The sequence below is a fragment of the Oxyura jamaicensis genome, chromosome 6, assembly GCF_011077185.1.
Source record: "Oxyura jamaicensis isolate SHBP4307 breed ruddy duck chromosome 6, BPBGC_Ojam_1.0, whole genome shotgun sequence".
Taxonomy (NCBI): Eukaryota; Metazoa; Chordata; class Aves; order Anseriformes; family Anatidae; genus Oxyura; species Oxyura jamaicensis.
Window position 1 is genome coordinate 2,244,253 of NC_048898.1, and position 27,330 is coordinate 2,271,582.

Genomic DNA, 27,330 nt, shown 5'->3' on the forward strand with positions numbered 1-27,330 from the left:
TTTTTATTACCTATTCCCCAAAGTTACCTGTTTTCATGTATTTCCTTTTATCTTGAAGAAGTGGAGGCAAGAAGGAAAGTTTATAAAGACAGTAAAATCAGATTTGATGCTTGTCTGTTTTCCCCCTGTTATCTTTAGTAACTGTTTCCTTATTTCTTTCTCTAGCATAATGAGAAAAAAGAATGAACTGATTTCAGTCTAGGACGGTTCCATGAAGTTCAGTGAATGAACAGCCATCTGATCCAGTCATTAGCTCCGTGCACTTCTAGCTATTGGTGGAATAGGAAAACCTACTCATACACGTATCCAGATTCTGAAGGCCTCCAATAATAGATATCTTTCTATGCAGCTTTTCAGAATGGGTTGTTTTAATAATAAAATTTTGCCTCCCCCCGGCAGTGTATACACCTTTACCTGCTCAGTTACTAGTAAAGAGCTGCACAGAAAACATCGCCTGTCTCCAGCCGGTATGCTCATACTCCCCAGTAAAGATGGAGCACTGGTAAAGTCAACCCAGAAAGTTAATGTAGATTAAAGGAAATTGAAAAGAGTTATTCAAACGGAGATTGCCCTATGGCCTCTACCCTGTGGCCTAATAAGCCTGTTTGTACGAAGCCTAGCACAAAGAATGCATAAAGAAATTACTTTCTCCATCCTCTTCTCTACCTGCCTGCTCACTGTCCTTGCCTCTGATTTTTATGACACTCAAAAATCTCTAGTAGTAACGTGCCTATTCTCCTTCCAACCATGTTCAGTGCTGATGTGGTGCCAGCCAGCAGTAACGCCTTTACCTTGACAATGACTTTATGCTGCTGACCTAAAGCACAAAGCTGCCAGGTACTGAAAGCAAGAAGCTTTAAGATATGCCATGGAGACAAAATACAGACAGATCGTCCAGGTCCCACTAACTCCATGGTTCTTAAAGCCCGAACTACAGGTTATAAGGAAACACCTGAACTCATTTAGTTCCACAGAAGGAATAATGAAGAACACAAGAGACAAAGACTAACCAAGACGGCCTGTGTTTTGAGCTTTTAAAATCTGAGGATGCTATGAACTGCACAGAGTTCACACCTACACCACAAGGACATTCATATTAGCCTGCTTTTTAACTCATGAGGACTGTTAGTTCTACCAAGTCTTTCAAGGTAACTTTAGGGGCTCCTCTCTCATCACTTTGGTTCTTTAACTAATGCTCAAAATCATAAAAACTATCGTGAATTAAAAGTTTCCCTGCAAAAAAGGAGCTCCAGACAAGCTAGTAAAATGTGCACTGTTTAAAATGAATACAGGACATTTTGAAATTTCTTCTGTAATTGCCAATAAGTTATCTACTACCACCATGGCTTTATCATGGACAGGTGAAGTGCACCAATTCAGACCATAATACAGTAATAAATACTATGGTTATTCCAAGGTTGTATTCTAGCAGAAAAAAAGCACATAAATTGCCAAGGTATTTTTTTTTTAATATTCTATTAATAATTGTCTAGATAAAAAAAATAATAATAATTTGACAGTTTGCTGGAGATCTTCAGAGACACTTATCGGCTGGAATTATCACGTAATTATAGAGGCTCAAAGATTTGATGGATTATTATGTGATTTTCCAGGTCAGATGCTAAGCCTAGTGGATCCTTCTTTTAACATCCCAAGCTGCTGGACCATTGCAAAACCATGGCAGATTGCTAAAATCCTGCACAGTCAAACAAAAACAACAAAACCTCAACCCCATAAATAAATATACAAATAAATCTCCATTTCTCTTCTGTACTACATATTTTGCTAAGCCCTATACTTTCCAATGGGCTTCCAGCAATTTGTCAAAAAGAAGCAGAGGTAATACAGTCCCAAAGTGAAAGAAAACACATTTCAGTTGAAGCGCTACGATGAGCAAAAGATCCCCAACAGATGTTGACTTGGCTCTGAAAATGAAGTTAATTTTGTGTCAAACGTGTTGGCACAGTACAACAACTATGGAAATAGGAACAGTTGCTAAATTTTAACCCCCAGCTTGATTATCTAAACATTTAATGAATGATGAAGACAATATCATGCAATAATTGTTGTTCTTCCCTCCTTTTTTTCCTCTCTGTTCACACCAGGGATACTCAACCCTGGATACTCAATGGTATTAGACTACTTGAAAGAACAGTATTAACATGAATAAGTTAAAAAACAAAACAAAACAAAACAAACAAAAAAAAATAGAATAAAGAACGGTATTAACATGAGTAAGATAAAAACAAGCAACAAACTAGCAGAATAAGGAAATAAACAAAATAACAAAACGATAATGAATTTGAGAGCTTTAGAATATTTTCCTGAAGAATTTTAATCCTGAATTTGTCCAAGACACTTCAATACTACAAGTCAAGCAAACATACTCAGCTCCTCTAGGTTTACACAAAGATAGAAGGGAAGTTCAATTTCCGAGAAAATGATACTTCGTTCATTTTCCAGCCCAACTGTACTTTCCATTTCTTGCATATTCCTGAAAGCCTTAGGTCCAATGCCACAGTGACCCGTTACCAAGGAAGAAGGTAACGAACAGGAACTTCCAGGAAGACAGGATTTCCTGAACAGCTAAGAAGTAAGACAGATACAGTAAAATAATACAGAAGCAGCAACAGAATCTTTGAACAATGCTTTTATCATTTTTGATGGGTTTGCATTTGGTTTAATCTCTTCTAGAAAGAAAACAAAAATCTGTCACTTTTTCACTGATGGTTTCTAATTTATTTATCAGTTGTAAGATATCTGCACTGGAAACTAACTTCAATGAGGAACTGCTGTTACCAGAAGCACGCAACCTCTCACCCCCCTCCCAAAAGGAAGCTTTTCTACAAAACTGGTGATCATCACACGACCAAATTCCACCTTCAGTACCACCTGCAAATTCCCTTCTATGTGCATGCAATGCACATTTTCGAAGACATGCAGCAATATGTCTCCAGCGTGATTCAGGAAAAGAGGAAAAAGGAATACAAAGACTCTTCTTTCCACTGAAATTCCCATTTTACAAGAGGGATTTTTTTCAGCGTTTGGTGAAAAAAGTAATTTTTCACTCTGCAAGAAAATTAAGCTTTAGAACCCTGCATGTAGACCATAGCTGCCTTTACTGGAAGCCATAAATTAAAAAGGAAGAAGCTGCCATTCGAAGATCCTCTCCAGTACCGAGGGCCGTGCAGAACAGCCCTATGGGCCAAGCTGGGGAAACACGGGTTGTTGTCATTAGGAACCATACAAGCTTGCTGTCTTTTTTTTTTTCCCCCCCACAAGAACATCAGTTCACTTGTTCAAGTTTAACAGTTTATTATGCCTTTAATTGTAGCAGATTTTCCCATACCACTTCAACTTTGTAAAATCATCTCATATGGTGAATGACTGAAATATTTAGTCACAGAGAAATCACTGGCTGAATGAGATTTGGGAATTTACCGCTGTGTAAATGAGGTCATGAAAGCCTCAAGAGCTCCCTGCAGGATGACTTTATAGTAGAACTGCAATTTTGGAATATACATGCGGGTGATAATTCTAAAGCTACAGAACATTAGACCCAAAAAACTGACATGGGATTTTGATAGAAGCTGGTGAATTTACTAGAAAATAAACTGAAATAAACTTGCATGCAGATTGGCTGTAATTACTCAAAATACCAGGAGAACCCATTTTTGAACCACTTTATGACAGGAACGTTTGTATAAACATGTAGAAACAGAGGCAAACAATTAAACAGCCTTCCTCAGACACCAGCTTCTAATATAGCACAGCTCTAGGTTGCTCTTCCTTTCCAGGAGTGCTAGCTGAACTGCAGTCCAAGCAACAACTCCAGGTAAAGCATGAACTCACAATTATAAAAACGCCGTCCTTTTGCTGTTGCTGAAGATTCACCACAATTCATTCCGTGGTTTACAGAAATTTCAATGCAAAAAATTCATGCAGCAAGCTAGTAAATGGATCTGGGTGTGTGGGATATTCCAAAAAGAGAGCACTCATAGATATGCTGTTCTAATGATGCTTTAGATGGAGAATACCCTTCTAAAGTCTTATTTCTTTCAGTGAAGGCCGTGCTGCTCCCCTCCTTCCCACGAAAGGGCTTCTGAGACTCAGCTAGACTGGAGGGACATTTCCTGAAGTCATGAAGGACTTTCTAGGCAAAACAGCTGGGTCTTCTCTGTGTCTTATTATGTGTTTGGATTTTCCCTCCACCAAGGTAAGCCTCAATCACATTGCCATTTATGCTTTTAAGAAAACAAACACAAACACAGATATCCATTCTGCAACTTTCTTGATCTTAAAGAATTCCCATCATGTCTTCACCAGGCAAGAAGGAATTGCCCTCAACTGGAACAAATCCTCTGCTGGGAAGTTCCCCTCCTTACCTGGCAGTAGGTTTCTAGTGCCAGGCAAAGTCACCTCCCAGCCCCTCCGAGCCATGTCTGTGAAAAATTATGCATCGCCCTAATCAAATCACCATCCATCCAGACAAAGATGATCAAGCCTGTAAAAATCTGAGCAATAGTCCTTGTTAAGGCCGTTAGTGAGCTCCCACACTTCCTTGTGTGTATCACTTCCCTTCTGATATAACGAACTAAGAAAAAGTAGAGGGCTACAGAGAAATAAAGGATAAAGCAATACAGAGAAGGAAGAACTGATTAAAAACAAGACTACTCACAAAAATACAGACTCAAATTCCAGGCTACACTCTGTCACTGGACAGGAGCTCATTACTGCTTTCTTAATGCTTATAACAGGGAGAGTCTGAGCTGAGCGCGTTTTTTCTTCTTGTACCCATTTTTGCAAGCACACCAAAGCAGCAGACCACACTGCCCTGCTGAAAGCAATCAAATAGAAATAAGTAAGTGCATTTCCAGAAGAACACAGCAAGAAATACTGGCTGACAGAAATGAATTAACATAGTCTTTAAATACTCTGAATAAGTTAGGGACTGCATGGAGAAAACTAAGGAGAATCTAATTGTCTTCAGCCACCCAATGGAGAAGATGACAGAGTTGGACTCTTCTCAGGGGAGGAAGGACCCAAAGCGTGGAAAGGAATATTGTGGCTTGAAGTTAAAGAAAAAAAAATAAAAAAATAAAAAACATTCTCAATGAGGGCACTGGGACTGGTTTGCCCAGAGGCACGGTGGAGTATTCCATGTTGGAAATATTCAGAACTCAGCTGGAAAGGCCTGGAGCAATGCGGTCTACCTTTGAAGTTAGCCCTGCTCTGAGCAAGAGACCAAACCTCATGATCTTCAGAGAAGTCTTCAGAGAAGTCTTAAAATTCCATTGTGACCTGAATGTGATGCTTTATGCTCCTACAGAGGGCTAGCCCCAGTGCTTTCTTAGTATTTTTTGCAGGCTGTGTTAGGGGGAGCAAACTCATCTTCAGAATGTGCCAACTGCTCTTCCCTGAATCAGCCCGAGGTTTATAAATCTCACCTTCTTCCTGTCTTTCTCTCCTCTTTCTCAGTCTCCCTCTCGTATAAACTGTATATTCTGCTGCTATTTGGCTGCTTGCAAAGGCGTCAGCAAAGACGACCCTTAAAAAAAGCATGAGACACTAACATGAAAGATAGGAGAGATCCTGAAAACAACTGATCCAAGTCTCAGTTACACTAAGGACTCTTCTACTACCTAAAGAACTGAAAATGGGACCGTAAGTCATTAACTGTCTACACTCACCTGAAAGTGGCCTCACATGTGTCTGCCCAAGATTGGCTCCCATCATCTTCGCCTGCACCCTCATCTGTACAGCATTTGCAGCTTCTCTTGAAAGTGCTGTAGCCTTTCTAGTGGAAGTCCAATGCTTTGAAAGCCCACGTGTTTAGTAACTGCTGCTGCAGGCCCCCAGAATTTTCCAGGACAAAGATGACACCGATATAAATGATTCTATAAATGCTATGTAACTACTGATTTACCAGGAAATTCCTGAATGCTATTTCAAGGGATGAAACAAGGTTATATTACTAACTGAGTGGTATCTTTCCTTCTACTTCAGTTTCTCACACAATGTTAAGGGTTTCCTGGAAGAGCTACAGGTCCTATGAGGCTGTAACAAAACAACACAAACCAAATGTCATTATTGTCACCTCAAGAATGGAAGACAGTAAAAAAAGGAAGCACTCCTTACAGGAACATTACACAAGAGAGACATGATATTGAAGAAAAAAGCAGAAAATTGAAACATCACAGAGGATAAGTATGCTTTTTTACCCTCCACATAATTAACCTGAGGAGCTCACTGATCTAAAGGATCCATAAGGTCAACAGCTTAGTGAGAACTGAAAGGAGGATTAGCCATTTATCTGGGCACTAAGAACGTCTACAGTTACTTCTGATAACATTAGACATGTATACGGGCTATTTAATCCCTGCATTTCAGGTGTGACACAGACACTGCTGCCAGGGGTTAAGAAGGAAGCCCACCCTGAGCACCAGAGATCCTCATTATCTGGACTAATTGCAGCGTTGGAACAGGCTGCATTGCTGCTCTCACCAAGGTCCGTTTCTTCTTTGGGAGCTGTACCTTGGCGAGGCATAACACGGTTTGTGGGCACCACTGGCACTGCGAGCTGCGCGAGTGGCCCTCACGTGGGAAAATACACATGCAAAGCGTCCAACTGATTGCGTGGAGTAGGGTAGAGGAAGGAGGAAAGAAAGGGTAAGTGATGACTGAAAAATTCCTTAAAAACTTCCCCTTGAGCTTAACAACAACAAAAAACTTGAAGACAAGTTACAAAAGTGACATAGAAACCTTAGCAAAGGCAATGTGATTATGTTGCCTTGGTAAGAGTCTTCAAACAGGGACTACGCAAGTGGCTTTTCGGAATAATAAACACAAAAGACACACTGTGGGTGACATGAATTCACATCACCTTTGAAATCCTGGGAATAAATAAAGGACACCTAGGAGCTGATAAAAAGGCAATTAAAAAATGAAAACAATATTCTAACACAAGGAGGTGGGTGTTTACCACTCAACTGAAACAATAATGCCACTTCTTCTATTTTTAAACTTGTTGCAAGTTTTCCACAATTTGCAGCAAATTCCGCCAAAACAACACTCAGCATAAAAACGTATTTCCATACCAAGTTGTATAAGAGAATAAAGCATGGTCTGCTAACATCTAAGACCCCTAACAAAACTCCCTACATGTGCGTGACAGTAGGAAAATTTCAGTGGGCATATTTACTGAGAAAATAATAATTGAAAATAAATAAATAAATAAGGCAAACGAATCTTGATTCTTAAATCAGAACAATGGCATTACACAGCCTCGCTGAGAAAACACAGTGCTTCACATATATATCTATAAACTCACCTGGAATCCCTGGATGGGAGTTAGACTGAACCATATGTGCGTGGAAAGAAAGGTTCATAAATCATTCACTAGCACAAAGCATACAGAGAAGACATCCATGGGGCTGACCGTGGTTTTGGTGCAAATGCCAACTCTTTGGGGTTCTAGCTGCTGTAGCCACGAGTCTGAATCTGCACACAGACACCACCTGGTAGGAGGGCTGGGAAGCCCTTCTGGTCCGTTATAAGGAAGCCTGGGGCTGAGCTGGGGAGGAAACTAACTGAGACATCACCTTGCAGTGGCTCTCACGTCACAGCCTAACCAAAACACGCTCAAAGAGGTTATCCAGCACAGCCAAAGATAGCATACAAGTGAGGAGTCCGTCAATCAACCTGCACATCTCAGTACAAATGTATAAAAGAAAGGGAATTCCTGCACAAAATAAAAATAAAAACAATGCATTATTAAGGCAGTAGTGAAATTTGCTAGCTTATGGAGGAATTCATTGTGAAGTATTTCCTCACAGCATTATTAGATAGAGTATGTGGCCTGCATTAAGCCCTGCTGTTTTTGTCACCACGTTGTTTTGGGGTGACACACAGCAATACCACTGCAGCTATTTACCGAGATGCTGACAAAGCGTCTGATAAATACTGTTAACGTTCTGCTACACGTCCACTTTATGTTACAGCTGCCACTTTAGGGTGTCCCACACACACTGCCGGCTGAATTCAGATGGCCAGTGACCGTCAGCACAGAGGAAAAGGACAGAACCCTTTAAGGTCAGCAAACAGGAGAAAAAAAAAAGGATTATATTGTGTTAATCCCCCCCACCAATAATTAGTAGCAGCTCCCAAAAGGTTGAAGGTGTCTTTCAGCAATTAAAAGCAATTCTTTCTGTGCTTTCAAAGCAACAGTTGGGTCTCATTTCACACATGCAGCACATAAACCCATAAAAAGCTCAGGAGAGCCCAAGGGTTAATTTCAGAGGGGCTGGAGCTTTCAGAGCCTGTCAGGGTGTGTTCCAGCTTGGGCTCTAACACTGTGGACCACTGTACAGATTTAAACCTAAAATTTGAGCCAGGCTGTACACACAATATAAACATTCCCTTTAAAATGCCGAATTGTAACACTATGTATGCATTATTTATACCTGAACATATACAAAAGATAGAAATCTACTGGAAGTAATGAAAAATGCCCAAAGACTTTCAAGAAGAATCTCTAGAAATAGGCGTAAAACTGAATTTTACCATTGACTGCAAGACCTTCAATCATGTCTTACCTGCAAACTTGCCTAGAAATGCAAATTACAATATTGGCATGCATGCTAAACACTGTATCAGAAGAGTTTCTAAACAAACAAATTTTAAAATTAAAAAAGATAACCCACCGTGGGCTTGATATCTGCTTTCTCCAAATAGCTTCATGAATTAGATTCTGAACAGTAACAACATTCCAGAGTTACAAAAATGTTTAAGAATAAGTTGCACAGAAACTTTCAATGCAGTTCACAGTATCTCGTCTCCAAATGCAGTTAGTATTAAAAGATACAGGAGACCCTGCAGTTTTGTAATGACCTGCTTCCGAAAGATGTTTCTTCTTAAGCTCCCATAATTAGAGGTTGGCTAATCTTCAGAAACATGAAATACTTTTCATCTTACTTCCCACTATTTAGCCAGGTTAAAAATTCATGATATTATGTATTTGTATTCCTTTTGTTCTTCTTTTAGGAACGAGGGGGTTTTATCTGATAATGAGTATCAGAAACCATATGGGAAGACCTACAGTATAATCTACAAGAGACACGAGAAGCTGAACTGGCTTTAAGTGATAAAAGGCAGATTCTACCCAGGGAAGCAGCAAACTAGACAACTTATGGTGGGCTTCTTCTCATCTATTTTTAGATTAACTCAGCATGAGGGTCTACATTGGAATCAGTCTTATGGATTACGCTTGTAGTCAGTGAATATCAGACTTTTTCTTTGTCATATCAACCATATCAGCCCTGTAAGGTGAATCCTACTCTATGGCCTTGGATTTCTGCATCAGTCAGCAAGGACTGTGGAAGGTCGGAGGAGTTCTCTGTCGTTTCAGGTCAATGACCACCTGTTCCTTTAAACTCAAATAATGCAGAAGTAGAAAAGCCTGGTATAAGTAATGCAGCCGCTGCACCAGTCCGCCTGTCTCGTTGGATTGGCTGCACCAAAACAAAACCTCCCAGGTAGTGGCTTAGGCAAATGACACAGAATTCCTTCCATACGTTCACTAACAAATATTACCTCTACAATGCAACAGGCCTTTTATCACCTATGTGATCAGGTACGGGTTCATTATGGTAAGCAGCTTATAAGGAAATCCTTGAATTTCTTTGCATAAAAGATACTTTCCCTTTTTGCTCAGCAAAGATTTATGAACTATTGCAAGAAAGATCATTATTACAGTAATTAGGAATCCTCTGTGGATTAAAATCTCTGGAAGTCTCCGTAACGTTACGAGAGCTAAACACATTTCCGTTGTGTTGCATTAGTATTCTGACTCTTAAGCACGAAAAGAAACCTTTAATCTCCTCATGCCCTAGGGATCGAGCATTGTATACTGGATGGTCTCAACCTGTCTCAGCATTTTAAGACGTATTAATGAATAAAATAACCTGACCCCGAACCTAGACTTTTCTTGACCTTGAAGGTCAGTTTTCCCATCTGTGAGACTAGAACAAAAAAAAGTGTCCAAGAACCAAAAGTCTCTTAAAATTCCTGGTATATCACATGCTATATCACAAGGCCCTGCGCACAGAGATGGCCACAGCTTTACACCACCCACTATCAACACTCTTCTGATGGCTTAGTGTTTTACGCAGTCTTTTAAGCATCCGAAGAAGATATAAACAGACTGACACGTAACTGCCTCCTGCGACCAAGAGAGTTTTGTTCTGGGCTGGCGATCTGTCGGCGCCAGGAGCACCGTGGCCCACAAAGCCACGTGCAGCAAGCCTCCCTTGCAGCCGCGCGGTGAGCACATCCTAGAGCCCATTCAGTGGCACCACGGTCCAAATGCAACTGTCTTCAGTGGTATATGGGAAAACAAAAATAATAAAAACACTTTCACATGCATATATAAAGGTACTGAACTAGAGAGATGAAAAAAAAAAATAGAATATGCAGTCTCTGAAGGTAAGCTGCAGGTCATCCTGCAGAAGCGCTCGCTCTTTTTTTACCTGGAAAAATGAAGAGAAATAAAAAGTAAGAAATAAAAACCTGTACCACATATACCTTCAATGAAAGGTCTCCAACTAGGAGAAAGAAACAGCGATCTCTCACCCCAGCATCTGCAACAATTTCCTCATTTACCTTCCCTGCAGGCCAGGATGATTCACTGGCTACTCCAGCAAAACTGTCTCTTAAATGATGTATTAGAATAAACTCTTTTTGAAGAAAAATATGTACTAAAAAGAAGAGCTAGTAGTATTAAAAAAAAAAAAAGTAAAAAGGCAAATTTCAAAAGTGGAATAAAACATCAAGAAGGGGGGAGTAACTGACAGGAGGAGAATAAACCAGGGGATTCTGGAAGCCTTCTGGACGCCTCATTTCTGGCAGAGCTCTGCTGCAGGGCTGACTCTGTGCACGGGCACTTCGCATGGGTACAGCGGCTGTCCTGACCTCCCCTCTCACCACTGCAGCACTGTCCTGCTGCAAGCACTGATGCAAACACTGCGTTTGAGTAAAAGCCCGGGGTAATTCCCTGGGGAAGCAGGAGGCTGCAGTCGGAACTTCCTTCCTGCTGTCCTTCTGAACAGAGCAGCAATCCCTACCCTTCCTTCCCAGGTTTCCCAAAGACAAAATCCGTTTACTGATGAGCGACATGTAGATGACTGAGTAGGAGAATTATTTTTTTTATATACAAAATATAGAAGATGCACCAAAACAAAGGCATCTATTAAATAAACCAAGAAAGCAGTGGTTAATTATTAATATCATAGTTAATAGCAGACAAGTCATGGCCACAAGTTTTGCTCCTATTCCAGTCGTCCAGACGCTGTACTACACATTAAAAACACTAAGAGCCATTTGCATTTTGTCTTTCGCTAATCAATCCTATTTAACTTAAAATAGGATTTAGAGAACGCCATCATTTTTCTGTGGCAGAGCGGTCAGCCATCTGAATAGAATCGATTACCAGGATGATGAAATATAAAAGGCTGCAAACGTTCGACAATCATCACTATTAACTGTGCAGCAAGATGTAAAACAGAACGAGCAACAGCAACACTGGCTGTAATGAGGGCTTAATGAAAACGCAAACTCTACACTACGTGTTGCAATGAATAATTGGGAATTGCGAAGTCCGACAAATACAGCGCGTAAAAAATGTGTTCAACATCCACTTCAACTCTCAACTTTGATGATTTGTAACTTTTATAATAAAGTTGAACTAATAATTTATACAATAGCTATATCACACTGCAAATCTATGACAGTTTCCATATAAGTGGCAAGGGCCACAAATTATAGTAACTAAGTATTAATTAAAGTTTCTTCATTAACTTATTTTCCATTTACCACTGCATTTCATCTCAGAAGCCCAGGGATGTTATGCATGCAGTCTTGGGAGTTTTAGTCTTGAAGAAAATGGTAGTGAGTCTGCTTCCTCCCTCTGTGGTTCTGATGCTGAATTTCTCTGCAAGTTTTCCAGCTTTTCCGCACCGAGAGTGTAAAATCTCACGTCTATGAAAAATACAGGCCCACAAATTATACATTCACAGTTTTATTTTATTATTTATTTATTTTGTATTTCCTTGAAGCCTACAGGTATTCTCTTTCCCCTACGGTTCCTTTACATACAGAGGTTCTCATGAGACTGTGCTATAGCATTGAGTTTTGTTGTGTGTGGCCATTGTCAATCTTCTATGCAGCTCTCAGGAAAACAGCAAGCAATCCCAGAATACAACAAAGAAATCCATCCAACCTTGCCTTTGGAGCAGGCCCAACACTGAGCAGCCTGATAGTCAGGCTGTCTTGAAAGAGATAGGAAGACTAGGAGGGACAGAAAAGTACAGCAGCCTTTCTACCGCCACGTCAGAAGTCCACCCAAGAGTTCTCCAATCGTTCAAGACACAAAGGGAGAGATTTAAAACAAAATCCCTGTGAACCTGCCATTCATAATCAAGCCAGTGTGTTAGCATGAATCTAAACCAAACAAGAAACAATAGCTTTCTGCTTATGGGCATGGAAAGAGCTATGCCAGCACATAATACAAGGGTATGAGCTTTGTTTGCTTGAAAAACACAAAACAATCATCAGTTATACCTTCCAAAAATGCCATTCTAAAGTCATTTTATTCTTACCTTTCTTGAATATGCAAAAATTCACACAAACACGCAAATATAAGAATTTCTTCTTACATAAGAAGGTGCTCATCAAGCTCTCCTCAGCATTCACACTGCCTCATCAAAAGGAGGTAGGAACCAAATACAGTTCCCTTAGACCAGTAGTTTTCAATTTTTTTTGAGAGAACACTGAACTATTCTTCACAACCACTTTTCACAAACCACTTGCTGCCCTCATCATCAAGTTTTTAATGAATAGAACAAGAAATTGGTTTCCCCTGTGGACCAGCTTTCAATTTTTTGTACAGTCTCCAGGACAGCCCTTTGGGAATGATTGTCTTTAATGGTTAGAATAATACAGCAGAGGTGTTCAATACGGGTGTCCAAAATTTAGGCAATCAAATAATCAGCCTGATTTTTCAAAAGGCTACGTACTGACAGCTCATTTTGAAGTTACTTTTTGAAAAACGTGGTCATTTTAGGTCAGATCAATGAAAAAATGTGAGTTTACTTCCATGGAAACAGAATAGGTCTTTAGTTAGGTACCTGCATTTAGGCATCTCTGCCTGAACATTATGTTAAAAAAGAAAAGAAGAAATAAGAGAAAACTGTAGGAAAATACCTACTTGAAGGTCTATTAAATTTATTTTCCAGAAGGCTTATTTTTTCAACAGGCCTTTTAAAGAGCGAGATGTCGTTTCCACTTGTGTCACCGACCCAATTAATAAGACTCAACCATAGGCATTTTAAATTACTTAAAAGGGCAGTTTAAGTAGATACATTTTTCAGTTGGTTTCTATCAAAGTGATCTCCATATCGAGTTATGCTCTTGGCATACCCCTCCCTTTCATCTTTTGCCCTTCTAAATGGATTACCAAGTGTTCAATACTGTCCAAGTCTGTTAAGGGATTCTGATAAAGAGGATTGGCGTTGCAGTGTGGCCAAGTCCAAGAAAACAGTTGATGTTCGATGAAACAAAAGTCTCCAAGCCAGCGAATGCAACATGTATGTGACACTTTCTCGAAGCCTCTCACTAATTTCCCTGCCAGTGGACAGGTTTTTCTCTAACACTGCAGTCCAAGTTGTGTCTCCGAACCCCACTCATTATAGATACCTACCCATGTAGTTTCAGACTCATGCTAGGACAGGTTATGACACAGAACTGCTCCAAACAATACACCTAGCAATAAAACATTACCCATTAAATCCCTTCCAGAGACAGAATACATGCACTGAGGCGTGACTGGAGAGAAGAAGTCTTCAAGCTGTTTAAGACAAGGTAGTTGATACTTGATAGTCTTTAGGTAACTCAATAAAATTTCCATCTCATTAATCCAGAGCCCATACACATTTGTTAGGAAGCTTCCTCTGGCAGTTGCTGGTGCTCCCACTGATGTGAATCGGAGCTGCACAAGCCGTGACATTTTTGTAAGCCTGCAGAGACAGCCGGCTTTTCCCCAAAGCCTAAGCCACTAATCTGAAAGCAAAACAGTTCCCAAAGATGCAGGCTTCCAGCAACACCTGCTCCCCGGGCCAGGCGACTCTGCCTCTCCTGCAAGTTTCACACTGCATCCAGCCAGGCTTACCCCGTGGTTCCAATCCTTCAATCCTTCATCTGCTCCTCGATCCCAGCTCCCCTGGAGCTGGATAAGGCCCCCAAGGGCAGCATGCTCTCCTGAGCTTCGCCCAAGGACAAAGCCGGGGACAGACTGGGGCGGCAGGGCGAGAAGCAAGCATTCACCCTGTTACAGCTTCTTCCCTAGCACAGCTCTTTAACAAAGAAAAAAGGACAGGTGAGCCCCTGGGAATTTTCTTCCTTCATTAATTCCTCACCTGAAAGATTCTGTCTGAGCTCCTTCTGAGGGCCTACTCTGTTTCACGGAAGACAGAGGATGAGAGAGAAAGGAAAATGCACTGATGTAAAGGATACAGGCACGGATGGTCAAATTAATACTGGAAACAGTGTATTCCTGGGAGGAAGCATTTAGATCACCATATTTTACCTTTTCTTCTTCTTCTTATTGCTTCATTAAGTTTTTAACAAAGATACTGGGGTGAACTCTCAGGGACTGCTGAATATTTTTACCCAGCAATTGCAATTAGAGTTCAGCCCACGTGGCTGGTAGGATGACGTGCTATCATCTCTGCTCCTTGTCAATTGACAGAAGAAACTGATCGGTCAGCCAGACAAACCAGCTTAGAAAACAGTAGCACTCTTGGACATCCTTTGTCCCCTGCTCTCCCAGTCCACTCAGTAGATGTTCCAGATTTATCACTTGGAGATTTTCCCTCAGCTCAGATGCTAACATAAAATAAGCCAGTGTTTGTTGGCTGTTCCCATGGCAATAGCAGGCAAGGGATTTTCTGACAGTAGAATGCTTGACATAATGTTGCCTCTTTAGCTTGCTAACAAATGTCTGATTAAACATTCATGTTCCCACAGACATTCAATCCATGTGTATAACTGACTTCAAGAACACTTGACCCAAATCCTGCTTCGTTACGTGGGTGAGGAAGGAGCGAGGCTGCAGGGAGGGAGCCTGTCTCAGCGCAGCTTTGCTACAAGGCAGGGTAACCAAACAAACAGCAAGGATGGGATCTAGCTCCTGTTCTACCGTGGTGCTGTAGCTCTCATAAACCATTGACTACATCCAGGACTGAAGGTAGACCAAGCCGAGCCGAGATCAAAACTCAAGAAGGGGTCTACTTGGGAGAGCGAGATTCAATGGGAGGGTCTCCCCACAGCCTGCCCGACCCTGTCCTCTATGCAGTAGATATCCAAGAGCACTCTGCCATTTCAAATCTTGTTAAGTCTCTGTCTCATTTACAATTAAGCTTTGCTAGATCATTACATCGTATCAATAAAACACATTGCTGCTTCTATCTTACAAGCAAACTGCACAATTCCATCTGCACAACTACTTGATTGAAACATATCTTGCATTCCTTACGATACGCGCACACACAGGCTCACTGCACCATGCATCCCAATGCCAAATGCCCTCAGAAAGGGCCGTAAGGATTTGAGTTTAGAAGACGGGCTCTTGGTCGGTCTGCTCCCTGAGCTCCTGCCCCACAGAAAAGATGACGACCTGCTGGCAGCTGCAACATCAAGTGCCTGAGTGGGTGCTGCTTACCCTATTTGAGCATTTCTGATAAAGGGATCCCCTCTGCCTTCAACCCACACCCTTCCTCTGCCCTTCTGCAAACCACAGCTGCCTGCTGCCCCACGGCTCTGTGCTGCTGAAGCGTTTTGCCAGCAGAGGAACAAAAGCTTTGGCTGGGGAAGCACAGCAGCAGACAGGGGGTGTTGCCCACTCTGCCTCCCAGGCTGGATACGTACCAGGATGCCATACACACGGCTGAGAAGCATGGGGAGGCAAACGAAAGCTGGAGCGTGGGGGGAACAGACAGCACTGTGGGAAAGGGTCAGCAAAGAGAGGGCACAAAACACATCCTGTATATACTACCACTGAGGCCTCACACCTTCAGGGATTTCATGTTTTTATTTTAACTTTCAGACTCTGGCCACATGATATTGATGTATTGCCTTCTCCTAGGAGGCACTGCACAGACGGCCTGGAGGGGCAGCGCAAAGGCATGCAAAAATGAGGCCTTCTCTACCCATTTCCACAACAGCAATAAGACATGCTTGTTACCATCTTACTTTGCAGAAGAAATTTAAGCCACACACAGGAACAGTTGGATCTTTTTAAGGGCAATTTATCCTACATTCACATACATTTTTAAGCAAAACAATCTCCCCCTTCAGTGAGAATCCCAGACCGTCTCATTTTTGTCTTCTTTTAATCCCATCTTCATCTTGCTTTAAAGATTCCTTCCGTCCTTCCCTGCCAGAGGTCATGCACCTACCGGCTGCTGGCACCGTGATGAAACACACAGGGCTACTAAATCATGACCGTGGCACCGCTCCTCCCCAGCACTCTGCTGGCATTAGAGCCTTGTGTACTATCTTAGCCCAGTGCCACCACTCCGGTGATGAATTGGTGCGAAACACCAGCTGAAAAGACCTTCCTGCTCGGTGTGCAGCTCTCACAGTCTCAGCAGCAGGAGGAACAAGTTCTAAAACGTGATTCATAGAAACATCTGTACAGCAATTAGCATCACAAATTAGAGTTTTTTTTTTGTTGTTGTTGTTTTTTTTTCTTTCTTTCTTTTGCAAGCCAGCATTGATTGAAGTCAGCTTCTGTGATTGTTGGTGGCCCTTCGTAGTCCCTGTGAAGCTTTAGAGCAGCATTTGTGTCGGGCTGTTAGCCACGACACAGTTGCCCATTTTGATTTGGGCCCAAAGCATCCCCAGCGAGTCCTCACTGAAAAAACTGACAGCTCTTTCTGGATGACTGTAGGGTAGATCTTCAAAGTTTATTATTATTATTATTGCCTTCAGACTGAATTCTGTTCTGGATGAAGGTTGGTTTTGTGTTTTGTCATGCAAATGTCCAGTGTTATCTGTTGCAAACCTTAAATTCTCCTCTCCCACCCAGTCTGTCTTCATTAAAAAAAAGAAGGACTTTGTCTGCTGATATCTGAAATCATACAGCTCTGGCATTTGTTTTGGAAAAGGTTATAATTGTCTATGTTTTTAATTTCTTTGTTACCAATTTGTTTAAGAACACCGAAAACTTCACAACCCTTCGCCAATTAAAACTCACATATTCATAATAGTATGAAGCCAGAGACTGACTCCCTTAGAGACACGGATCAAATCAGGGTGACCCTCAGCCAGCAGGAGCTATACACAGTTAACAGCAAGAACATCTTCAGCAGCTCTCAGCCATCGGGGGCTAGCCTAACACGCACATCTATTTCAAAAGCTGAACTTCAGCCACTTCAGTAGCTCTACAAGAACACTAATTAATTCAGATACACTTATGCTTACGGTTCAGTTCTACACACATTAAAAAAAATGCTTTTTTTTTTCTGTTATTGCGGTTTCTGTCTCAATATTACTTTAAAGATGTGAAAACACTGCAGGAAGTGGTTGACTCTGAGCCCACCCCTCCTGTGCATACGTTCTGCCCCCTGGGTTTGGCAGGTGTCACAGGGCACACAGCTGGTTCTTCAGCAGGTTTCTGTACCCATGAGATTACTACACTGGCAGGTGACCCTGTTCTCCCCTGGACCGACTTCGTCCCTGAAGGTCAGAGACTCCATCTGAAGAATTTGTAATGAAAAGACAGCTGAAGAACCAGCACCTCCTGGTGCTGCAGACACGCTGCTCTCCAGGCCTCTCCCTGAGAAGCTGGCATTCAGCTCCTGAGCTGCCTCTCGTGTGTCAGGCAATTGAGAGGCAAGGCAGGCTCAACAACCAGTGCAAGGAGGAAAAAAAAGCAGTTCTGAAAGCATTAAAAATCCCAGAGAACTCTCAAGAGATTCTGACTATCAATCAAAAGAAAAAAAAAGTTTCCAGACAGGTCTCAGGCCTGCTAACACAAACATGTGAGAAATGCTAACAACCTGCTAGCCCATCACCTGCCAACAAACATGGGTGACAGAGCCCACAGGTAACAATAAGGGCGAATTTCATGAGATATAGTAATTTGGCAAGTGAAATATGACTTCTGTAGTGATGAATACCTATGTCTGCTTCCACCTTCATCCCTTCTTACATTCAGTCACCAACCATGGGGCATGAATGCTTATACTTGTAGCTCTCTCTTGAACCATTCTGAGAATAAATGGCCAGAAATACTTTCCTGGGTCCTTCTGGGAAAGACACACGACCCCTGCAGCCTGAGCTTACAGAACTAGCTAGGCATTTCTACCTGGGACTTATAATAAAACTTGACTTTTTACAAGCAGGCTATTTTTGTTTTGTTTTTGTCTGTTTGTTTGTTTTCCAAGCACTTACGTTATGACAAGAGGTGTAGGCAACAGACAGAAAGTGAAGACCAAGGGAAACAACGCATCTCAGACTGCCTTGCACAGCAAGGTATGTTTTTTCCCCACTGTTTCACAAACTAATAACAAAAGAATAACAGTTCAGACTCTCTCTGTCACGGCTGCCCCCATAATCCTACATAAGACAAATAACTTCATGCTACCTTCACACAGCAAAAAAGAAAAAAACTCTAAAGTCAAAACCAGTGCTCAGGTCCGTTGGATGTATGGCAAACTTCATCCAAAATTGTCAAAAGACATTAGGATCTACTTTGTCCCAACACTGCAAGAAAGGCCATCATGCTGTTCAGTTCCTCTGCAGCAGCCTCAGCTCAGGGTGAACCCACATGGTGATATTCTCGTGGTCTGAAGAGGAAACAAGAAAGCAAAACCCTTCTGTCTTAGATATACCCCTACCTCCGGTGGGTTTCCACACACAGCCTTCGTTGCAAAGAGCTCAGAGACCATATACCAGGATCTCGTTTTGAAAATCATTTCTCAAAATATATAAAAAAAAAAAAAAAAGAAAAAAAAAAAAGAAGAAAAAAAAATGGTCAGATGAGTCCACTTTCTCTGGGCCCCAAACTCAGGAAGCATCTCAAAGATCCAGCCCTTAGCAACTTTTGCCAATGCACTTGCCTTATCCAGTCTTCCGCCTCCTCTGCCTGTTCTCTCCAGCTGCTAATCTGGAACAGAGGCATTGCCAGCATCTCCCAGATGCTGCTGAAAGCCCAGAAGAACAAATACCAGTGTTTTGCTCATCAGCTATTTCAGAATTTACTTCCACATTTGGAATGAATTCCTCTACTGGCACTCAAGGGGTAAGGTGGGAATTTCCAGCAGCATGGCTTTTGCGAAAGGAAGTAATCAGCAGAGACTGAGAGCTTCAGCAAGCAGAAAGGAAACTCCCAGACCAGGGGAGGACAGAAGGTTTTAGGAACAGGATGCAAACTAATGCAAATGGTGCGTGCACGCGTTTGTATGCACGTGCTGAATGAGATGGGGAGAGATGTTAACAGCTTCTCTTCCCAAAGCCACCAAAATAACCTGAGACTGTATCAAGTTGTATACGTTAAAATATACTTCTGACATAAAATAGAAAGTTTTGGAAAATTCAAATGGTCTGACAGCATCCAAAATTATATAGCTTTTCTGTTTACTTGGATAAATTTTTAATTTATATCTCCTCTATCGGTTATTGTAGGAGGCATTTGTGAATGAATTAAGAAATAAAACAAAACTCAGACTAGTAATTTCTCTCTGTGTTTACAACCAAGATAAAGTGTTTAAGGTGACATCTGAATTAATAGTATAGGATTACACAAAGAGATTAAAACAGAAAACAGAAAAAATGAGAGCGGAGGAAATAGTTTGGAGAATTTATGAGCCAAGTAATTCTTTTCATTTTAATCAGACTAACTTCTCCTGTTACTATTTTTCTAGTAAATAGAAACTTCTGTTGATGCTGTACCATACTGTTTGCCACTAATTACACTGCGTGACACCGCACGAGGCTCGTACTGCAGCCTCCGCCAGTGCCCTGGATAAATACTGACAATGGTGTAGGCTGCAGAAACAGCAGCAGCAGCTCTTGCTTTCATCCCCAAAATGAGGGGCCCCGGCATCACCATCTGTCTTCCCCCTGCGCACCCCCTAGAGCTGGGCTCCAGCTTCCCAGCCTGCACCTCCTACCAAAAAAAGAAATTTTGGAAAATCTAGGCTTGATTCTGTTTACTCATGAACTGGTACCAAATCCTCTGAAAATGCATCATGAGCATTCACACATCTCCAAGCACAATTCACCCCCACTGCCGAAGAGGGCTTTTGGACACACCTATAACATAAATCTATCGTTACTGTCACTGATGCATTTAAATTGCCTTTTATATTCACAAAGTGGATCAGTAAAAATAAATCTTACATTAGCGTACTTCTTACAATTAGATTCTCATCACATTGCTAATCACATTCATCCTACTGAATAGGGTTATTTGAATACTCTTAGCTGCATCCTCGTATTGAAAGAGAGACGGGACAGAAGAAATTTTCTGTTAGAATTGGACAAAACAAACAAAATGTATAATTAAGTATTTCACAACTGCTCGCTATAAACAGAAGCAAAAACAAAATGATGGGTGCTTATTTGGAAATGTTGACAAAACATGACAGTATTTTAATTAAAGACAAAAACCATCTGTGAGAAGACAGTTGAAGGAAACAACAGTTTAACATTTCTGAAAGAAATAGAAGTAGATATATATATTTGCAGTAAATTTGATTACAGTATTATACCTAATTCTAAAATAATTCAGCAATCTCATTATTGTAGAGCTGCAAGAACCCATTCAATATTCTCGAGCAATTTTCTTTTCTGCAAAGACTTCCTATTGGGTCATTCCATTACGTATCACTTCATGCGAATTCAGTCCTTCGACTGGGTAAAAATAAGCTCTCGTTCCGTGCCTGATGAGCGTGCCACGTAGGGCCGCTCTGCACCGAAGACACAATAAAAACATCAGTCCCATGCTCAGGTGCATGCCAACAGCACCTGCACGGTGAACCCACGGGCGCACAGCTCTCCTACTTCGTTCTGCATTGCACATGCTGTTGCACAAACAGCAGCACTGAATTTGTGCCATCAAAACCATTTTGGTGGCTGTGGATTACCACGTCACGCCTGGCTGAGCAAAAGCAAAATTAGACAGCAGAGATAAAGCCAAACTAAAAATACTGGGAGCATAACTTGCTTTCTTTAGAAATTGATAGGTCAAAGTTTGATCTGGTGGGGAGAGATCCATTCTGTGAATTGCTATAGAGGTAAAACTTGTGACAGTGAACTTTAGCTGACGTAAATTAATTTAGTTGCCTATGTCATCTGTAACAGCTTAAGTGTAGTCTAATACATTTTAAAAAGAAAATACGTGTTCTCATCTATGTGTTTCACCAACAGCAGGCAGAAGACAGCAGAAAAAAACGTACTGCCAGCTTGATCCGCTGGTTCCAGCGAGCAGCACGGCTGTTTGAGGTTCAGCACTTCATCGAGCCTGGGAGGCAAAGCTGGCTGGTCACACAGGTGTTTGTTAGCACGGTTTGCTCTCACCAATACAGCACGTGCTGACTGCCTACAACTGCCCCACCAAAATCTCACATGCAGAGAGAAGAGCATGTTAGCAAAAGGGGTAAAAGAGGTGTTACACCACCAGCCAAGCCAGTTCATTTGTCCAACTCCATTTAGGGATGGAGTTGTGTTTTTCAGTCAACCTTCCACCACAAGTTATATTTGCCTTGTACAGAGCAGTCTGTCCCAAGACAATGTCCTTCAAGCCTTTCAAATGGCGTCTTGCAGACTTCTATATTGGCCCTACTTCTATTCTAAACTTTCACCAATGGCTTTGATGCTGGAACACAGAATATATTCATAAAACCTATGGATTGCTCCAAGGTGGGTCAGACTGTAAACGCATTAGAGGACAAGAACAGAATTCAAAATCACTGACCAGAGACGTGGACTGAAATCAAAGAGGTTAAATTCGATTAAAAAACAGACAAGCAAGCAAAACTCTCAGGAGAGTAGCTCACTCAGGAGGGAGACGACAATGTCCAAATATAATAGGGGCTAGACTGTGGATCTCAAGAACAGATACCATTAATGATGCCACTGACAAAATGAATGCAAGGGAACACCACAATGTTGAGAAAGACAAGGCTCAGGCTGCGATACAGTAACAGAAAGGCTGGGTATCTATGTACTTGCATGACTAGGGCCTCAGGAAGTCTTTTTATAGCACCGCACTGCCATCAAATTGTAAACCAACTGAAGAAAGTCCAAAGGAACCACCTAGAATAACAAGACAATTAGAAAGCCTGATCACTGACAAAAAGATTAGGATTTTCAAAGAAGACTAAAGGTGGCTACTACAGCCCACTCAAAATATTTACCATGTCATAGGAAGGCTGGGAATCAGCAGACCTCTGTGATGACTATGCTCAGGACAGAGAAAAAGTGTCAATATGCTTTAAATACGAGTGGAAAGCCTTGTTAAGTCCAGGTGGTGAATCTCTCAGTCCAGAAAGGTGGTAGGCCTTCATTTGCTGTAAGGTTTTAAAGAGAGATAACCTAAACACCCAGAACCACAGAATCACCTAGGCTGGAAGAGACCTCCAAGATCACCTAGCCCAACCTCTGACCTAACACTACCAAGCCCTCCACTAAACCAGATCCCTAAGCTCTACATCTAAACGTCTTCTCAAGATCTCCAGGGATGGTGACTCAACCACTTCCCTGGGCAGCCCATTCCAAAGGCTAACAACGCTTTCGGTAAAGAAGTTCTTCCTCACATCCAACCTAAACCTCCCCTGGCACAACTTTAGCCCATTCCCCCCAAAAAGCAGCACTCCCACAGCCCCTGAGAATCAACAAGAGCTGTTTATTGCCAGGACATCTTGCAGGCAAGCCTGCGGGATGTCCGTGGTGTTTGGTGGCTCCAAGCTAACGCTTGCGATGGAGCCTGAGCAACGAGTAGGGGGCTCGCCGGGCACTCCTGCGATGCTGGTGGTGCTCTCGGATGGCAGAGCACAAAGACGTGCCGCAGGAGTCCCAGGCCTGTCCCGGCAGAGGTGGATCCACTTCCATCCGTTCCTCCACAGCTGGGGGATCCAGCTCCATGGGCTCCACGTGTTGGGCAGAAGGCTAAGCCAGTCCTTGCCCGGGACTGCCCAAACGGGATGCCTTCCGGCCGGGATGTTCTCAGGCCAGGGTGCCGAACCAGGGGGTCGTCCAGTGCCACGCCTCGGTCCCACGCCACCGGCACTCAGAGGGCCGAGATGCTCAGCGAGTGGTGGGCCAGCTGCAGGGGGCCTGTTTTATAGGGCCCGCAGCAAAGGCGGGGCAGTGGTGGCCACCGTGACCTCAGCAAGCCTCTGTGATGGAGGGGCCCACGCGTGGCCAAAGGCGGCTGTGCTGGGAGCGGCCTGGAAGATGCCCTCCCGTGGACAAGGAGGAGGGCTGGGGGGCTGAGGGCCCCTTTTCTGGGGCTGGCTCCCCAGCGCCATTTATCTTGCCAGACAGAAAGGCTGCCCCTTGGCCACAGGGACTGCCCTGCACCTCCCATCCTGTGCCCTGGCTTTATTTTTAACACTGGTTTTTATTTTCCTGTTCTTTACGGAAAAGAACAGAAGCCAGGTGCATCTTCAGCCCTAGTTCCCATGTGCGCTTTGTGCCCGAGTGAAGAATTTCTTCCTCACGTCACATCTCCTCTAAATCCCCCCCTCCGTTTGTTCAAAGCCGTTACTCCTGGTGCCATGGCTACACTCCCCGAGAGAGTCCCTCTCCAGCTTTCTTCTAGGCCACTTCTATGGGTAAGGTTAGGTGCCCAAAATGCAGGCCCTAGCAAACTGCAGCCTCCTCTACCTGGTTCTACACGACCTACAGTCTGTGCTATGTGGGATATAGCGGCCAGAATTTTAAACTGTTTGCAGAGACCTGCTTTAGCCTGACTGATTCCAAGTAAAGCCTGCCATTACTTAACCAGACACAGAAAGCTTTAAACCAATTGCCATTGTCAATAGGAAATAGTGATCCCAATCTTCATACAATTAGAAAATAATAAAGGAATATATAAGGAAGAATAGCATTTGCCTTTTTTGTTCCATTGGTTACTTTTTGCAACTATTTTTATATGCTAAATATCTGGTAGAAATTGCTTTCTCTGGTGAGGGCTTGTATAAGAATTGTGTGTACTGAAAGTACTGAAACAGCTAAGCACAAGGAAACTTCTCCAAACCCCCTCAAGTTGAGAAAATAGCCTACATCTGCTCAAGGAAACAAATAAGAAACAAAAACAGATCGACACTACTGTGTTCAACAGTAAATGCATGCCTAGGGATAGCTCCAGGCAAGTCAGCCATCTCCAAAGGAATGTCTTTAATAAAACCTAATTGCTACAAAAAAACAAACGTAGTTCAACAGGAGGTCATGGAAAATCAAAGCAACGCCATAAAGGACCAATTGTATTCCGTAACTATCAGAGATTCAGAAGATAAAACAACAGTTGTAGCTTAGGTAAAATAACGTATTGCTAAAAATTCTAGTACAGAGCTCCTCAGCCACTGGCTTATGCTCATGGGGTCTAAACACACACTGAATGGGTCTCTAGGTGGTAATCAAGACAGTCAAGCCCGAATCAATGAATTCACTGGACAGGAAGCCCCTTCTCTAACAAGAACAAGGCTGGTGGTTGGAAATAGAAGAACATTGGAAGCCTCTGGGTCTGGGTCTAGCTCATTCCCTGGGGTCGTACTTTTCCTTTTTATTAACAAAATGAGCCCATCTCAATTCAGACAAAAAAAAAAAAAAAAAGAATTCTGAGAATTTTGGGTCAGGGAATGCAACTGATTCTAATGAAACCCCAAAACCCAGGACAGTTTTTTCTTTGTACAAATTTTACAAAACTGTGTGTCAGGAAGAGGCGTTCATGGGCTGTTAGCCAGGTCTGAACATTTGTATGTTTCTGTAGTGAGAGAGATATTGTTCTTGGTCCATGATGTTTAAAGCATGTTTCTTCTGAAGTCAGTTCTACTCTCCACTTTTCTCCCACACCTTCAGTATTTTTAGAAAACATCTCGTCACAGGAAGGAAAATGTTATTTTTCTTCTGTGCCAGTGTGGAGATAGGAACTTTAATATGCTGCTTTCTACAGGGAGATGGCAGAGAAAGAGACAGATGGCCCGTCCTGATAGTAAAGCAAACATAAGCCCAGCTCTTCTACCTGAGGAATTTTCAGCATCTGAAAGTTAAAGTATTAAAGCTACAAGACTTTTGAAAAATGAATGCAAAGCAGAAAATATTTATAACGTTAAACTCCAGTTAACGCAAGCATGGCATTTATGAACATATAGACCAAGCATAAACATCAATGAAAGATCTCATCTAACTGAAAAATGGGTAAACAGACACAGATACATCACGCGGGGGATATGACAGTGAAGGCACCCAGCAGACCTCTCTGCATGTAATACTGTTTTTAATCTATTCCCACCTAAGGTTTATTTTCAACACTAACACTTTGTGTGTTTTATAGCAAGACAACAGTTGTTTCCGTGTCTTAACTTGCATAGCTGCGTTTGTTACCCCACTGCCTCTTCTCTTTATGGCACCATCTCATTCTTTCTCTATAATATCCATCCAAAGCACCAACATTTCTTGTTTCAAGTGTTTCCTCTAAAGCTGTGATTCTTGGAAACAGATTCAGAGGAGACAGAATGAGAAAAATACCTCAATCACATCACATAAGCAAGAAATCGCTGCCATTCTCACCGGAGATGGAAGAGAAACACGCAATTTTGTCAGCATCACAGAGCACCTAAGTGGCGACACACAATTTTCATGCTCAGCACAAGGGAGCCTGTGCCCACAGGAAAATGGTTCCAGCTCAAAACTGGGTGGCCTGGTGCTCTACCTACAGCTGCAGCTTCCCCAAAGAGCCAACCCACACAATCACACTCGGTGCCTGCGATCAGAGCGTTGCTGCCCTGGTGCAGGCTGGAGGAGCAGCCCCAAGATCCCCCCCACACGGTACCACGGATCCCTCCACAGTGAGGGATGTGAGAGCATTCACTGACTGCAGACGGACTCAGGAGCCACTGCCCACGTCTATGCCCCTGATGGTCACAAACACTCCACGCACTGGTTGCTCTTTGATTTCAAAGCATGGCCTCGGTGCTGCAGTGAGAAACCAGCGCTTGGCTCTGGCACATCTCACCTGGCTTCCTGGGCTTTGTCTTCGTTGTCATTCTGCCTGGAATATGATAATTACTTCAATGATTTCTATTTAATTTACATTTCAGACACCTTAACTGCAGGTGGCAACTTTAATACGCCTTTTTTTTTTTTTTTTTCCCCCATGTGGTACAGCTCCACCAGCAGGGAAACGCAGCCCAAATCCAACCAAGAAAACCCCAGGTTAGGGTGGTATATTTCAGTGGAAGACTGCACTCACAAACTAACCAAATTTGTCAATTGTCACAGCACCGTCACATGACATAGAAGTAAGCATCTGTATCTGCTTAACTTTGACTATTTATTAGGCACATTAAAGCACACAGATAAAGCTTCTGTTTTCTAAGACGGGTTTGGATTTCAGTAATAAGAGCAGTGTTTCAGACCCGCAGTGAAACAAAGAAACCAAAAAACCAGCAATAGTACACCAGGTGCTAAACTTTCTTCCAGCATACCAATCCTGGAAAGAGATTTATTTTCTTGGCTACATAACTAAGAATTTACCATCAGAAGACTAAATCACACAGGTGACAGATAAACAACGAAGGAAGGAAGTATCACAGAAGGAAAATGACAAATGATGTATTCTAATGGAAACACAAACAAAAGCATGCTGTCCTCTTGAAAATGCCATTGTTTGCCTTCCCATTTTAGTAAGATAATAAATAATCAGCACATAAAACATCTGGAGCTAGTTAAATGGAGAGTGGGGACCAGTAATTGAAATATCAAATCGCAGATTTTGCTAAAAGATCCTATTATCTGAAATGACTTGAAATTCTTTCTCATTAGTTATTAATGCTGAGTATCTGGAGAATAGCTTTCAGCAAGAACACAGGGTAATCCCGGAGACAATGATAGCAAGTGACACTACTGTAATAAGGATCAGCTGAATAAACATACTACCTGATTGCCTACCAGCCAAAACGACTATAAAAGGGTAAATCCAGTACAAAACGGTTATATAGCGATTCATAGCAAAATAATCAATGTAAAGAACGACTCAGCAGGCACGGC